Below are 13,420 nucleotides of genomic sequence, written 5' to 3'. Positions count from 1 at the left end.
AGACCAGGCTGGCCTTGAACTCAGAATCTACCTGCCTCTGCCTCCCAAGTGCTGGGATTAAAGGCTTGCGCCACCACTGCCTGGCTAAGGATTTTTTTGAGATAAAGTGAAAAAGTGGTTAAAGAAAATAAATACATAAAAATTTCTCAGTGAATAAAGTTGTAGCTGTTATACATTAAATAGGCAAAGTTACATGCTGGTATTTAGAAAACAACTCAAATATGAAAAACCACATTGCATTAATCTGTTTTAAGTCAGACCATTTTTATAGTTTTATGTAGGGTGGTAGTTTATTTTTCTACTTAGGGATAGTTTACAATAGTAAGAATTGCCCCTTATATTAGTGAGTTACATATGTACAAATTGAAACTGTAAATTGTGAACACTGGAAAGCACCACTGTGACATAAACATCGTAGTAATATATTTAAAATGAATGTAAATGGAAGTTAAAATTACATTACTGTAAAACTTGCATTCCAACTGTTCTGTTAAATATCAGAGATTTGTGTTAGTGCATAATTCTTAAGAGTTTTGAAAACACTGCATAATCTGTGTAATCCAGAATTATTATTTCTTTGTAACTTGTTATTCAGCTTGGCGAAAGCTTTTGAGTTGGTGGATTGATAACATGGTATGATATATTTACTTAGTTAGAAACAATTACTACTACATACTTTTAAAAAAAAAACATCTGCTAGATGAAACATATAATAAAACTACGTGTACTAAAATTTGGGAGAACTTTACGTTCTTTAAAAAGTACTAAAAACCATTAGCTATATCTATGATAAAGTATTCTGGTTAATTTAGAAATGATAAACATTTAAAGTGTTAACATCTTATGAATGCAGTGAATTAATAGAATAAAAATTTTGCAAAAAAAGTAGATCTATTTATTTGTAATCAAAGCAAATGGAGTATTGAACAAAGAAGATAGTAAATGAAATTCTTTTTTAAAAATACTTTCTGTATTTCTCTATGTTATTGCATTATTTCAGAAATATGAAACAACGTAGCCAATCCAAGATAATGAATCAAAGACTTTGAAATTAGAATTAGGACTCAACCCTGTTATCTCTGAGGCAGAAATTGTATCTTCTTAGAGAGTGGGTGTGGCACCTCTCTGGGAAGAGTACTTGCTTGCCCTCTGGATTCAGTCCCCAACACTGAAGGAGGAAAATGGAGGAAGGAAAGAAGAGGGAGGAGGAGGGAGGGAAGGAAAGTTGGGGAGAGGCAGAGGAAAACTTTACCCACAATTTGGACTACATCTCACCTGTCTGTCTTGAATCTCCTTGTATTTCAAGAATTGTTTGTTCTGTAGACTAGGGTTGCTTCCCCAAACTTTCACAGCAGTTCCTGGAGTATGAAGACAGAGGGCATCATAGAAACTGGCTCCAAACACCACTGTGAGAGAATAATGAATGGCAGATGCCCAGCACAGTGGCTGCCACATGGCCTACTCTGGTTAATGCTGGCCCTGTCTTTGAGAGTGACCACCCAGGCATGGGCTGTTTAAGATGAGGACAGGGGTGGGGAATGGGGTAAGGGGGACACCACAATACTTCACAAACTTGTTAACTCAGTAGGACAACACAAAACAGATCATAATGACAAAGAAATCTAGGTCCCAAGCTGACAGAATCTGTGATTATCAACTCTTCATCCCCAATGGTCCCCAAAGCAGGAAGGTAAGAGAGCAGGGACAGTGACTGAGCCCTCTGTGGCAGCTTGAAGGATCTGGAAAAATCTTTTAAATGTAAGAAAACAAATTCTCTGTTTTAATCACATTCAAACAGGTCTGTAGCAGGCTGCTCGAATGGCTTGGCAGTCGTCTTATCCTTGATTCATTATGTTGTTGTGATTAAACACCACTGCCAAAAGCTCTTAGAGGAGAGAAAAGGTTTCTTTCTTCTTTCATTCCTTTTTCTTTCTTTCTTTCTTTCTTTCTTTCTTTCTTTCTTTCTTTCTTTCTTTCTTTCTTTCTGTCTGTCTGTCTGTCTGTCTGTCTCTTTCTTTCTTTCTTTCTTCTTCCTTCCTTCCTTTCTCTCTCTCTCTTTCTTTCTTTCTCTCTTTCTTTCTTTCTTTCATTCTTTTAACTCACAGATCACATTTTATTAATGGACAGACTGGATTGTGCACTTTGTGTAATGCAATGTGAATATTGTACAAAAGTAAATAAGAACTCCACTTTTTAGCTAATATTGTGGAAAATAGCTACAGTTGCTAATAAGAACTAAAAATCTCTTCAATTTGTGTGCACTGTGTACTCAAACACAGCCGTGCCTTTGCAAGTATTCACACAAGGACATGCATGTCATGCTCTTTTATGAATTTTTGGAGGCTAACAGGTAACACATATGGAAATACTTAATGATGTTTATTTTATCTTGAATTTTGGAAATATGTTTCAAAGAATCCAATTTTTTTCTGCTAATACAATAAATGCACAAATATTTTAAACTTCTTTGAGAAAGCTGAAAAAGTGTCTTGCGATGAGGAGGAAGCAGAGAGCCTGATTTGCTCACTACACCCAGAGCATCTTTGTTTTACTTTTGTTTCTATCTTTAGTGCAGGATTCTCAGCAATAAAGGTTAGTGAGGACTTTGCATAAAATTTGTGAATTTAATTAGACAAAATGGCATGAATGGCATGTAACTCTAGAAGGCCTGAAACTCACCCACCGTACATTAAGGTCTCTGTGACCTGATGGCAAATGTCAAACCTGTACTTCTTTTGTTGAGTAGTCAGTGATTTGGTTGGTTTCAGGGCAATAATTCTGAGTGAAATTTATGAACCACATGCAAGGTCAGCTTGCTCACTTCGTGCTTTTCCATCTCTAGTTCTTTCTCTCACTTCCATCCATAATGTTTGCATTGGCAGGTGACTTCTTTTTCAACATAATTTATAGCATTGCAGCATTTAGTCATGGCCTTACTTGAATTGCATGTCTGATGGTCCCTGTGGAAGCTTTACTGTGGACACTTAAAAATGTTTTCATTTAGTCTTTGAGGATTTCATATATCCTTTTCCCCCTTTATTGAAAATAGAGTTTTCAAAAACAAAAGAAAAAGAAAATAGATTTTCCCTCATATTTTCTGATTCTTGTTTCCTCTGCCTGTCCTTCTTCCTCCTACCTTCTTATTCTTGCAGTTGTTTGTTTGTTGATAGTGTGTGCATGTGTAGGTCACAGGACACCTTAGAGGCGTTGGCTCCCTATTTCCACTACATGGATCCCAGAATTGAACTCTGCTTGTCAGGTTTTATAGCAAGCACCTCTACGTACTGAATCAAATAGCCAGCTTGCTTTTAAATAGTATTCCTTTCAAAATTGTTTAATTTAAAGCATTTTAACTGGTACACAAAACATAAAATTTATACATAGTAAATGGAGAAATGTGTGATATTTCAATACAGCCATGCACTGTATAACATTTGAATCAGTTTGCTCATATCCATAGCCTCAAACAGTTGTTGGTTTTTGTTTTTGCTTGTTTGTTTGGCAAACACTCAGAGTCCCTTGTTCTAGCTTTCTCTGAAATATTCAAGGATTATTTTTATCTGTAGTCAATACAGTCTGAGGTGTTTAACCCAAGTATCTCTCCTATGTCCCTGCAGTTTTATGTCCACAGAGGAGCTCCTCTCTATCTGACCCTTCGACCTTGCTGCCTTGGCTTCTCTAGACCATCATTCTATTCTACTTCAATGTCTTCTCACCTGAAAACAGTGGGAATCCTGCACCTCCTAAACAGTGTCCTTTTCTCTTCTGCCTCAAGCCCTGGCAATCACAGTTCTACTTTCTGAGTGTGGAAATGTAACTATGCCATGAAAATGAGGTTAGCACTGTCTTTTTGTAACCAGCTTCTTTCACTTAACACAATGTTATCAAGATTCATGCGTATCGTAGCTTCTGACAGACTTTTCTTGATGTGTTCTCTCTGCAGCTGTACTGTCTTAATTAGGGTTTTACTTCTGTAAACAGACACCATGACTGAGGCAACTCTTATAAAAATAGCATTTAATTGGGGCTGGCTTACAGGTTCAGAGGTTCAGTCCATTATCACCAAGGCGGGCACCTGGCAGCATCCAGGTGGGCATGGTGCAGGAGTAAACTGAGAATTCTACATCTTCATCTGAAGGCTGCTAGTAGAATACTGGCTTCCAGGCAGCTAGGAGTAGGGTCTTAAAGCCCACACCCACAGTGGTACATCTACGTCAACAAGGCCACACCTCCCAACAGTGCCACTCCCTGGGTCAAGCATATACAAGCCATCCCATGCACCTCATACTTTTCATGCATTCACCTGATGAGGGACACATAGGTTGCTTTTCTCTTTGTTGTAGATAATGCTATCGTGAACTTGGGTTATGGTATCTGAGACTTTTTTGCTGGCAGTATTTAGTCTGCTATAAAATTGCTAGATCACACAATATTTTGAGAAAATTGCCATATTGTTTTTCACAGTGGCTTCATTGCTTGACATTGGCACCACAATTAGAGAATTTAAAAAATTTAAATATATATTTATCTTATTGTTATGTGTCTGAGTGTATTGACAACCTGCATGTTTGCATACCAGGAACATATCTGGTTCCTTTGGAGGGCAGCAGTATTATTAGATCCCCTGAGAAGAGAGGCCCTCAATCCTGTGAAGGCTCTATGCCCCAGTGTAGGGGAATGCCAGGGCCAGGAAGCTGGAGAAGGTGGGTTGGTGAGCAGGGGGAGGGGGAGAGAACAGGGTTTTATTTATTAATTTTTTTCTTTTTTCTTTCTTTCTTTTTTTTTTCCAGAGGGGAAATCTGGAAAGGAGATATCATATGACATGTAACTAAAGAAAATATCAACTATAAATAAATAAAATAAATAAATAAATAAATGAAAAAAATTAGGTCCCCTGAATTAGAGTTATAGATGTAAGCTACCATGTAGGCATTAGAACCAGTGCAAGAGCAACTGGTCCTCACACAGCTCTGTACCTGGCCTTCTGTTCTCAGGTGCTGGGTCTCTCAAGGGTCCCCAGTTTCTGTGTGACTTAGTGTTCTGGGTGAAAGACTGTGCAGTACATGCACCAAGGAGCCCCTGTGTCAGCTGAGCCTGAGTATCGGTGCTGGGAGACACCATCTGGTGCTGTTTGCAGAACTACAGGGTTGAGCTAGGACAGCTCTGTGGCTTCATCAGCTGCATGAAGACAGGTGGGTCTAGGAATGGACCTGAAGTAAGGACCAAAATCAAATCTCTTTTCCTTCCTCTGCAGACCTACCCTGCTCACTAACTTGGGAACTTCAGGACATTGCAATCACATCTCTCAACTTGGAAGTCCACCTGCTGTGCCCAACACACATGGATAAATGTACTTTGCATTTCAATTTTTTTAAAAAAATAAAATATAATTCACCGTATCTTGTATGTATGCCTAGGGCAGAAACAGCCAACTCCCTGTATCCAGTTTATCTAGAATGATCTCACCATCAGCTCTCTAGTTTGCTTTCTCTCATTTTCCCGCAGGGGCTTCAAGGATAAATTCTTGGAGCCCTTGTCTAAACTTTGTGTCCCTTACCCTTCATTATGTCACTATCCCACTATCTATGTTCTACTGATAGTCCCCTGTGTTCCTTTTGGTTCAACACAAGCTTGCTAGTGGCTAACAAGACAAATGCTGAATGTCCGTTAACCAAACAGGAAAACAGTGTTGTTGAGGTGTCTGCAAAACTTCATCTGCTAACAGTTCAGCAGCACACTGCGTTGTCTTGTTGTCGTCGTTGAGTCTATAATGAGAAATCATGGAGAATGCTTCCTGAGATTCTATGTATTTGTCATTGTCCTCTCACCTGACTTCCAATAGTGAAGTCCTCATAGTAGGGTACATGCTCCCCACTGAAGTGTGTGAAGACTGACCAGGAACTTTAGCCTCCATGGTCTCCAAGAGTCAAACATCAGTTTCAGGATAGCCCCCTGTTCTAGTTGCTCAGGATCCACATGATGACCAAGCTGCATATCTGCTACCTATGTGTCCCCGGGAGGCCTAGGTAGTTCTGAACAACTGGAACAGGGGCATTCCCAGGAGCTGTTGCCTGTACATGGAATGTGTTCTTCTAGATGGAATGCCTTGTCAGGCCTCAGTGCAATAAGGATGGATAGACTTGTAGTGTCAGGGCAGAGGGGATACCCAGGGGGCACCCACCTGCTCAAAGGAGAAGAGGAGAGGAGGTAGGTGGAAGGATTGTGGGAGTGGGTGACCAGGAGGAGGGCAGTGAGCAGGATGAACAAGTAAAAAAAATAATATTTAATTTAAAAAAATTACCAGCTTTCATTACTTAGCCTGCAGATATCCAGCACCCTCCCCTGCTCTCTCAGAATCTCAGCCTAGATGATGCAGGAATGTTGTTCATAACATGTGACTTTGAGGCAGGGAAATCTCTTAGCATCCAAAAATAAAAAATAAAAGCCTTTAGAAATAGTCTTTGTTTTTTAAACTAAATTAATACGTCTCCTCCACATCTCATGTCAGAATATACTTAGAAAAAATATATCATCATATTTAACAATTATAATTTTAAAAATTGATAAATGCATTGTTTTGCTCAAATATTAGCCAAACTTACACTGATCATTCCACCCAGAATATAATTTTTTAACATTAAAGGCCATTTTGGTTGTGAGAATATTTAAAGTGTCATGCTTGGGACTGGGAGTGCTTACCTGCTACAAGGTCAGAATTCAGTCCTTATCACTATAAAAATTATATATTGATTTATCTAGATTTCCCAGGTGTACACAAGAGGTGATCATAAGATAAACTCTCAAATATTTAAATTATTTATTTTATGAGTATCTGAAAAGAACAGAGAATCAATCTCTATCTCTCTGTCATCTTGGTCTCTGTCTTTTTGTCTCTATTGTTCTCTCTCAGACTGAAGCAAAGCTGTTGTATATACTAGGCACATACTCACTGAGCAGCTCCCCAACCCAAGAATGCAGCGTTTGAGTAGGCAGTGGATTATTTGGCATTTCTGGCCTCATATGCTAGCTGGCTCCAGCTTCTTAAGTGATAACAAATGTCTGCATGGTTTAGATTCCACATGATGCATTTAAAAATGAAATGAAGAATTTTATTTATCAATTTCAGTATTTAAAATTTTCCAATATACTAGTAACAGCATCCTTGCAACAGTATTAATTTAAAATGACAGTTTTGCAAGTTTTGCAATGTCAAAGCGGAAGGATAGTTTTTCAAAATTCTTGAGGGGCTGTAAGCTTTATTTATTTTGTAAAAGAATTCATAATATGAAGTAAAAGAAACATCCGGGGCTGGTGGGATCACTCAGTCAGTAAAGTGCCTGTCATAAAAACACTGAATATGAGGGTGTTCACTTGTCATCCCTGAAGAGGGGAGGCAAGAACAAGAGATGGTGCTTGAGGCTGACTAACCAGTCAGTCTAGCTAATTGTCTAGCTCATGCCAATGAGAGATGCTTTCTAAAAGGAGGTACATGGCATCTCTTCAGGGTGATGCCCAATTATTCTTCCACATGCACATGTGCAACCCATCACACACCTGCATCCTATGTGCACACATTTATGTGCACATATGTACATATACAGAGAGAGAGAGACACAGAGACAGAGAGAGAGAGAGACAGAGAGATGGAGAGAGACAGAGACAGAGAACAACTAAAGAAACATGTCTCAGCACTGAGCTTATTAAAGGAATTGCACTAGAGAGCTGAAGATAAATGTGACCTTGCACATCATGTTGCCACAGCGAAGCAGCTATTTAGGAAAAGTGAAGCTTGGTTGCCATACAAAAGGCCTCCCCAATTGTGTATTGCTTATTTCCTCACATTGTGACCTCCATTGGCAAATGCGGGGTGAGTCAGACCTCCATTGCTGATCCCAGGGTCCAGATAAGGCATCTGGAAATCGCTGTGAGCCCAAAGAAGGGGTGAGGCACCGATTGCCTATTTTATCACGGTTTCCAGGATGACTGTATGGCCACACCCCTTTGGCTCTGCAGTACTTAAGTCAAGGGGGGGCTTGAGTGATGACGGATGTGCAGTTTAGTTTAGTCCATGCACCTTAGGCTGAAGGACTTGGTTGTATAATCATCCACAGAGAAAGCATTGGGGAGTAGTGCCCAGGACCAGTAAATGTTTTCCGTCAAACCAGCTTATACGTACATTCCCAAAGTTTGCAATACAAACGGTGTTTGCTTCCCATAGACTAAATGAGCAAGCTACTAATAGGTGAATTGGGTGCTGTCTTGTGACTCTGAATGGTCAAGCTTCCTCTAGGGTGTGCTCCTTACTCGAGACCCCTGCAGCCTGCTAGTCATTTAGTTGGAATATTCTTAGCCACATTAAATCTAAGTGTTCTTCATCCCATTTTCTCATCATTGTCCGTGAGCTGCCTCTATCCCACCATCTTGCATTTATGCAAATCCAAAATTCAGAGCTGTCTTTCATGCCTCACTTTTCTGTATCACATCTAACAGTTATTTAGGTGATTCTTACGGGAAGATAACACATACCTTAAGGTTTACAGGGCTGGCTGTGTTAACCTCTTAATGGAATTGAGCACATTTATGTTGTCTGCAGCATGTGCTGCCAGAAACTTTTCTTATGGAAAAAAACAAAAACTCTGTGGATATTAAGCACTAGCTTTCCATTCTCCTGCCCCAACATGCTCTTCTTTGTCACGATTTTTCTTTTATTTTCACTTTCTGTAGTGCTATGGATAGTTCTCAGAACCTGAAACACATTGGAGACTAAAATGCACCCAGTCTCTTTTTGTCTATGAATGTGAGTTTTCTAAGCATCGTGGAGAACCAGAAAGGCCTCAGAACACCAAGAGCCACAGGGAAATCTCCTGAGCAGCATCACTGTTGGTGGGAGATCAAAATGGTCCAGCCCCTGTGCAAATAAGCATGGCCATTCCCAAACACCCTAGAAGTGGGTCTAGCATATGGCTAGTTACATCGCTCCTGCCCAAAGGACTCTATTTCCTACTACAGAGACACATACCCCGTCATGGTCATACCTGCTCTTTCACAACATCTAGGACAAGGAAAAGCTTAGATGTCACCAACTATAAGAAAAGCATGGCACATGCACAATAAATTTTATTCAGCTGTAAAGAAAAATGAAATTACAAACTTTGCAGTTAAATGGATGAAATTGGGAAACATATCAAGTGAAGCAGTGAAAGACCTCATACTAAATTATCCTTCCACATGTATATGTGCAATACTTAGAAAGACAAACACACGTTTCATGTGTAGATTCTACTGCCCAATCTTTAGATTGTGTTTAACTTCAAGTATCTACAGAATGCAGGATGATTTTGTATATATATACATGCACACACACAAAATAAAAAGCCCAGTGCCAATGAGAGATGACTCCACTATTGTTTTTGGCTGCCCATAAGAACTTGATGCTAAGACATTATTACTGAAGACACTACAGAACACAGAAGATCACAGAAGATCACAGAACATGGAGAAATCAAGTTGGCATTGATCATGGAACTTCATCCCTGCCTGGCTGTCATAGTACCTAAAGATGCTCTGTAGGCTGCTGGGAGAAAAGGAATCTAGTCTTATCTAGTTGTGAACCATGTGAACTATACTAATGACTCATTTGGCAAGATAGATCATTACTGGTATAGTGCTATGATGTACCCAACCACTCTCAGGTTAGATTCAAGATCCACTCCATAAGAGGAAACATATACCTTGTACTGTAAATTTAGCCAAGAACCCATGGTGGGGGGAACTTGTAGACTCCATGGGTGAGTTTATTACTGTTATGCTAGACAGGCATAGTATCAAACTGTCCTCTAAAATGTTATCTCTATTCTCTTGGATTAGTGCAGTTTTAGACCCACAAGAAGACTTTCATCATATAATGGATGGTGGCTAATGCAGGAACTTACAATTGGTCAGAGTGAAGAAAACACATGTTAGTGAAGTGTTCAACCATAAATGGGGCCTCTATATGTCACCCTCACCCCTTCAGCTCAGGGACCATAGGGGATGGGAAGGTTTAAGAACCAGAAGTTGGAGAGGACCAGAGTGAAACAGTGTTTTTAACTCATAGACATTCTTATTGCCTGTACGATACCTGCACAAGATCAAGCCAATTAGCAATCAAGCATGAATTTCTATCTGAGGAGCTACTTGACAAGTGATGGGTTCTGGGAGAGGAAGTGCAGAGAGGGACCTACCATAACTGTTTCCTGAGAGTCTTCATCTAGCAGCTGATGGAGACAGATGCAGAGACCCACAGTCAAACATCAGGCAGAACCTGGGGAGTTTGTGGAAGAGTGGTGGATAGAATTAAGTGAGCCAGGGGAGTCAAGGACAACAGAAGAAGACCTATAAAGCCAACTAACCTGGACCCATGGGGGCTAACAGAGATGGAACCACCAAACCAAAGAGCAAGCAAGGTCTGGACGTAGCTGCCCCTGCCCCGACATGTGTAGCAGATGTGTGGCTTGTTCTACATATAGGTTCCTAACAATTAGAGCAGGGACTCTCTCTGACTCTGTTCCCTGCCACTGGATACCCTTCCCCTACTTGGATTGCCTGGTTGGGCCTCAGTGGTAGAAGATATACTTAGTCCTGCTGGGACTAGAGGTCCCAGGGAAGAGCAGTACTGAAGGGGGCCTTCTCCTTCTCTCAGGAGAAGGGAAGGGGTAATGGCGTGGGAACAGAGGAAAGAGACTGTGATTGAGATGTAATATGAATAAAAAAAATAAATTATAGAAAAACAACAAAACAAAAGGTGTGGCCTCTCATAGAGTGATCATTCTTCACTGAATGGTGGCATGCTCATGAGTATATGGTCAGCACAACTTGGATTCAGTGGGTTATTTGGGAGGGGGCCATGAAGTTGGGAATAGGTAAAAGTGGATCTGGGAGGAGTTATGGGGAGGTGTGTGGGTAATTAATGATGAAAATATACTATAGATGTTTTCAAAGAATTAGTAAATTGTTATATTAAAAACAAATGTAAGCATATTTTTCTTTGAAGTATTTTATACAGCAGACAGAGATAGAAATAAATGAAATCCTTTCATCATTCTAATACAACCTATGTGATGATGTAATTTGAAATGCTCATGGGGTGAGAGGTTTGTTTTTGTTTCTTATATTTTTGGTTGTGAGCCTAGACTTTGATGACTGAGCCATCTCTCTAGCCCTTGTTATTGTTCTTAAAGACATTGTTTTGTAGTCTTTAAAATCTTCCTGTGAGGAAGTTAACTTTTATTCATTTTCTATTTTAAACTAACAAGAAACCACTGTATATTCAATGTGAGAAGTAAAATAGGAGTAGAATAGTCATGACGGAAGAATTAATTTCTGAATTAATTTCTTAAAAAATTAAGCTTGACTTAATTTTCTTGGCCAACTTAAATGACAGTCTCCTCTCTCTTATAAAATTATTTCAGGCATAAAATGCATTTCAGGCATAAGATAAATTACTAATCTTAATCCTTTACTTATCTGCTCCCCCCAAGTCCTTGTCCAAAAGAAAGAACAAAACCATTGATTAGACAAACTAAACATCAAAGGAACACCTTCCCATAATTCAGGCAGTCCATTCTCTGGACTGCTTTGTTAGTTTCGCCCAAACGTCCCCATTTATCTACTGAGCTCCTCATTCCTAAAGGCTGAGGTTTGTTGTCTAAATTCTCCCTTTTATGTTCTTCTACCTCAGGTTATTGTCCAACCAGGGATGTTTGGGAGTAAATCAAGTGATGCAGCCTGGTGACCAGCAGAAAGCGTGTGCTGACTCAGGGCCTCAGCATCTCAGTGTGGGCATTACTGAAACCTGAGGCTCAGAGCTGAGCTTCCTTGGAAAGCACAAAGCTGACTGCTGAAATTAATATAACGATAGCCTCGATAGCTCGTCCGCAGACATGACTATTGATTCTGCCTCATTTCCTGGCTCCTCTTTTCCATCCTGAAGACATTAGCAACAGGGGCTATTGATCAACAAGCTGCCTGTCACTTCTTTGGGTGCAAAGGACCCTTGTCACCTCAGAGCCACAGAATAGATGGAGAGGTAAAAGGTCAGAGATGAAAGGCCTTTGATTAGCTCTTCTTTGTAGTGAGCCTCCCAGGAAGCACCTGTGGAGCTTCTGTTTACACTTGTCCTTGGGGTTGTAGATGGAGAACAGTTACTCCCAGCACCGTGCCTGATGTATGTGAGGCAGAACCCTTATCTTCCTCAGGTGCTCACTGGGAGGGATGGATTGTTTGTGCCTAAGGCAGGTTGCCTTTTTAGGGAAAAAGCTCAGGCTTCCTAGGCTCTTCATTTGTTGTGGACATGACCAGAGCCTCATCCATCCGGAAAGTGCAGTGCTGTTAGACATTGACTGAAAAACACCCAAATCAATTTCCTCTGAGAAAAGAAATGGGACCTCTTTTTTTCCTCTCCTTTAAGATCTAATGACGCCATTGATTTCATTGTTGAAGCAGAGAAGAGCAGGTCAGGAAGGTTCATCATGAAACTAAGAGAAAGAAAGCTAGAAGAAAATGTGATTTCTTATCCAACCCCACACAAATTTGAGAGGTCAGTTGGCTTTAGCTTAACCCAACCCATTCTAACTAATTCAATGACTAACTTTAAAAACAAGGTCATGCCATGAGAGCCTGTTACTCTCTGTTAATATTTTATACCCTTTTGGTACTGGGTTATTGTTTCATCTTTATTGTAGTTTATTTTGTTCTCCTTGGCCCAAGCAGTGCTCCTACAGAAATTCTTCTAAGGGATCTCTATATCCTTTAGAAAATTTGTACACCCAAGTTCCTGGCAGAGTCACAAAGGCCTTCACTCTGGGTCCTGTGCACACAGTGGTTGTGTCACTGACACCAAGCCCTTGTCCCTACTCTCTTCACTAGAGTATAGATTTGTTGTGAACCTGCTGTAGCTTGAGTTTTTGAATGCCTAATTCACATGTATTTCCCAAGTCCTGCACCTAATTGATCTTCCTCTTCAGATCCTCTTTAAAGCGACCTCCTAAGTTACCCAAGTGTCAAGTCCTAGACTGGAACCATGCATCCTACTCAGTCCCTGCCTTGTACTGACCAGGTGGATTTCAGCATATGGCAGCAATGTTGTTTCAGTTTTGTTCATGACTACACTCGCCATTCCCCAGTATGGGCTTCAAGGTCCCCATGATCAGAGATGGCTTTTATCCTACTTATGTCCTCAGTGCACATAGGTGGTGGAAATTGGGTGTGGGCGAAAACACAAACTAATGAAAGGAAGATGCCCTCCTTTAATTACATTATCTGGTTTATCCAGCAATAATAGTGGCTGGTTGGGGAGACGGAAAAGTGCTTGTCTTAAGAGCCGGGAACTGAATTCTCCAAAACCCACATAAAGAAGCCAGGCATAATGGTGCATGCTGGT

At 40.3% G+C, this 13,420-nt stretch overlaps 1 long non-coding RNA gene across 2 annotated transcripts; it reads left to right on the top strand.

The window, feature by feature from the left end:
- Positions 1-1,483: 1,483 nt before the first annotated feature.
- On the top strand, positions 1,484-5,399 carry LOC116089033. Of its 2 annotated transcripts, none has more exons than XR_004118113.1 (3): positions 1,484-1,690; positions 3,618-3,835; positions 5,255-5,399. It is a non-coding gene; the product is annotated as an uncharacterized LOC116089033 (long non-coding RNA). The 2 variants fall into 2 exon arrangements; XR_004118114.1 differs by having other exon boundaries at positions 1,484-1,758.
- The last annotated feature ends 8,021 nt before the right edge of the window (positions 5,400-13,420 follow it).

This window comes from Mastomys coucha, unplaced genomic scaffold (assembly GCF_008632895.1).
Source record: "Mastomys coucha isolate ucsf_1 unplaced genomic scaffold, UCSF_Mcou_1 pScaffold14, whole genome shotgun sequence".
Lineage (NCBI taxonomy): Eukaryota > Metazoa > Chordata > Mammalia > Rodentia > Muridae > Mastomys > Mastomys coucha.
Note: the sequence above shows the minus strand (reverse complement) of the source record. Positions and strands in the feature narration are given on the sequence as shown.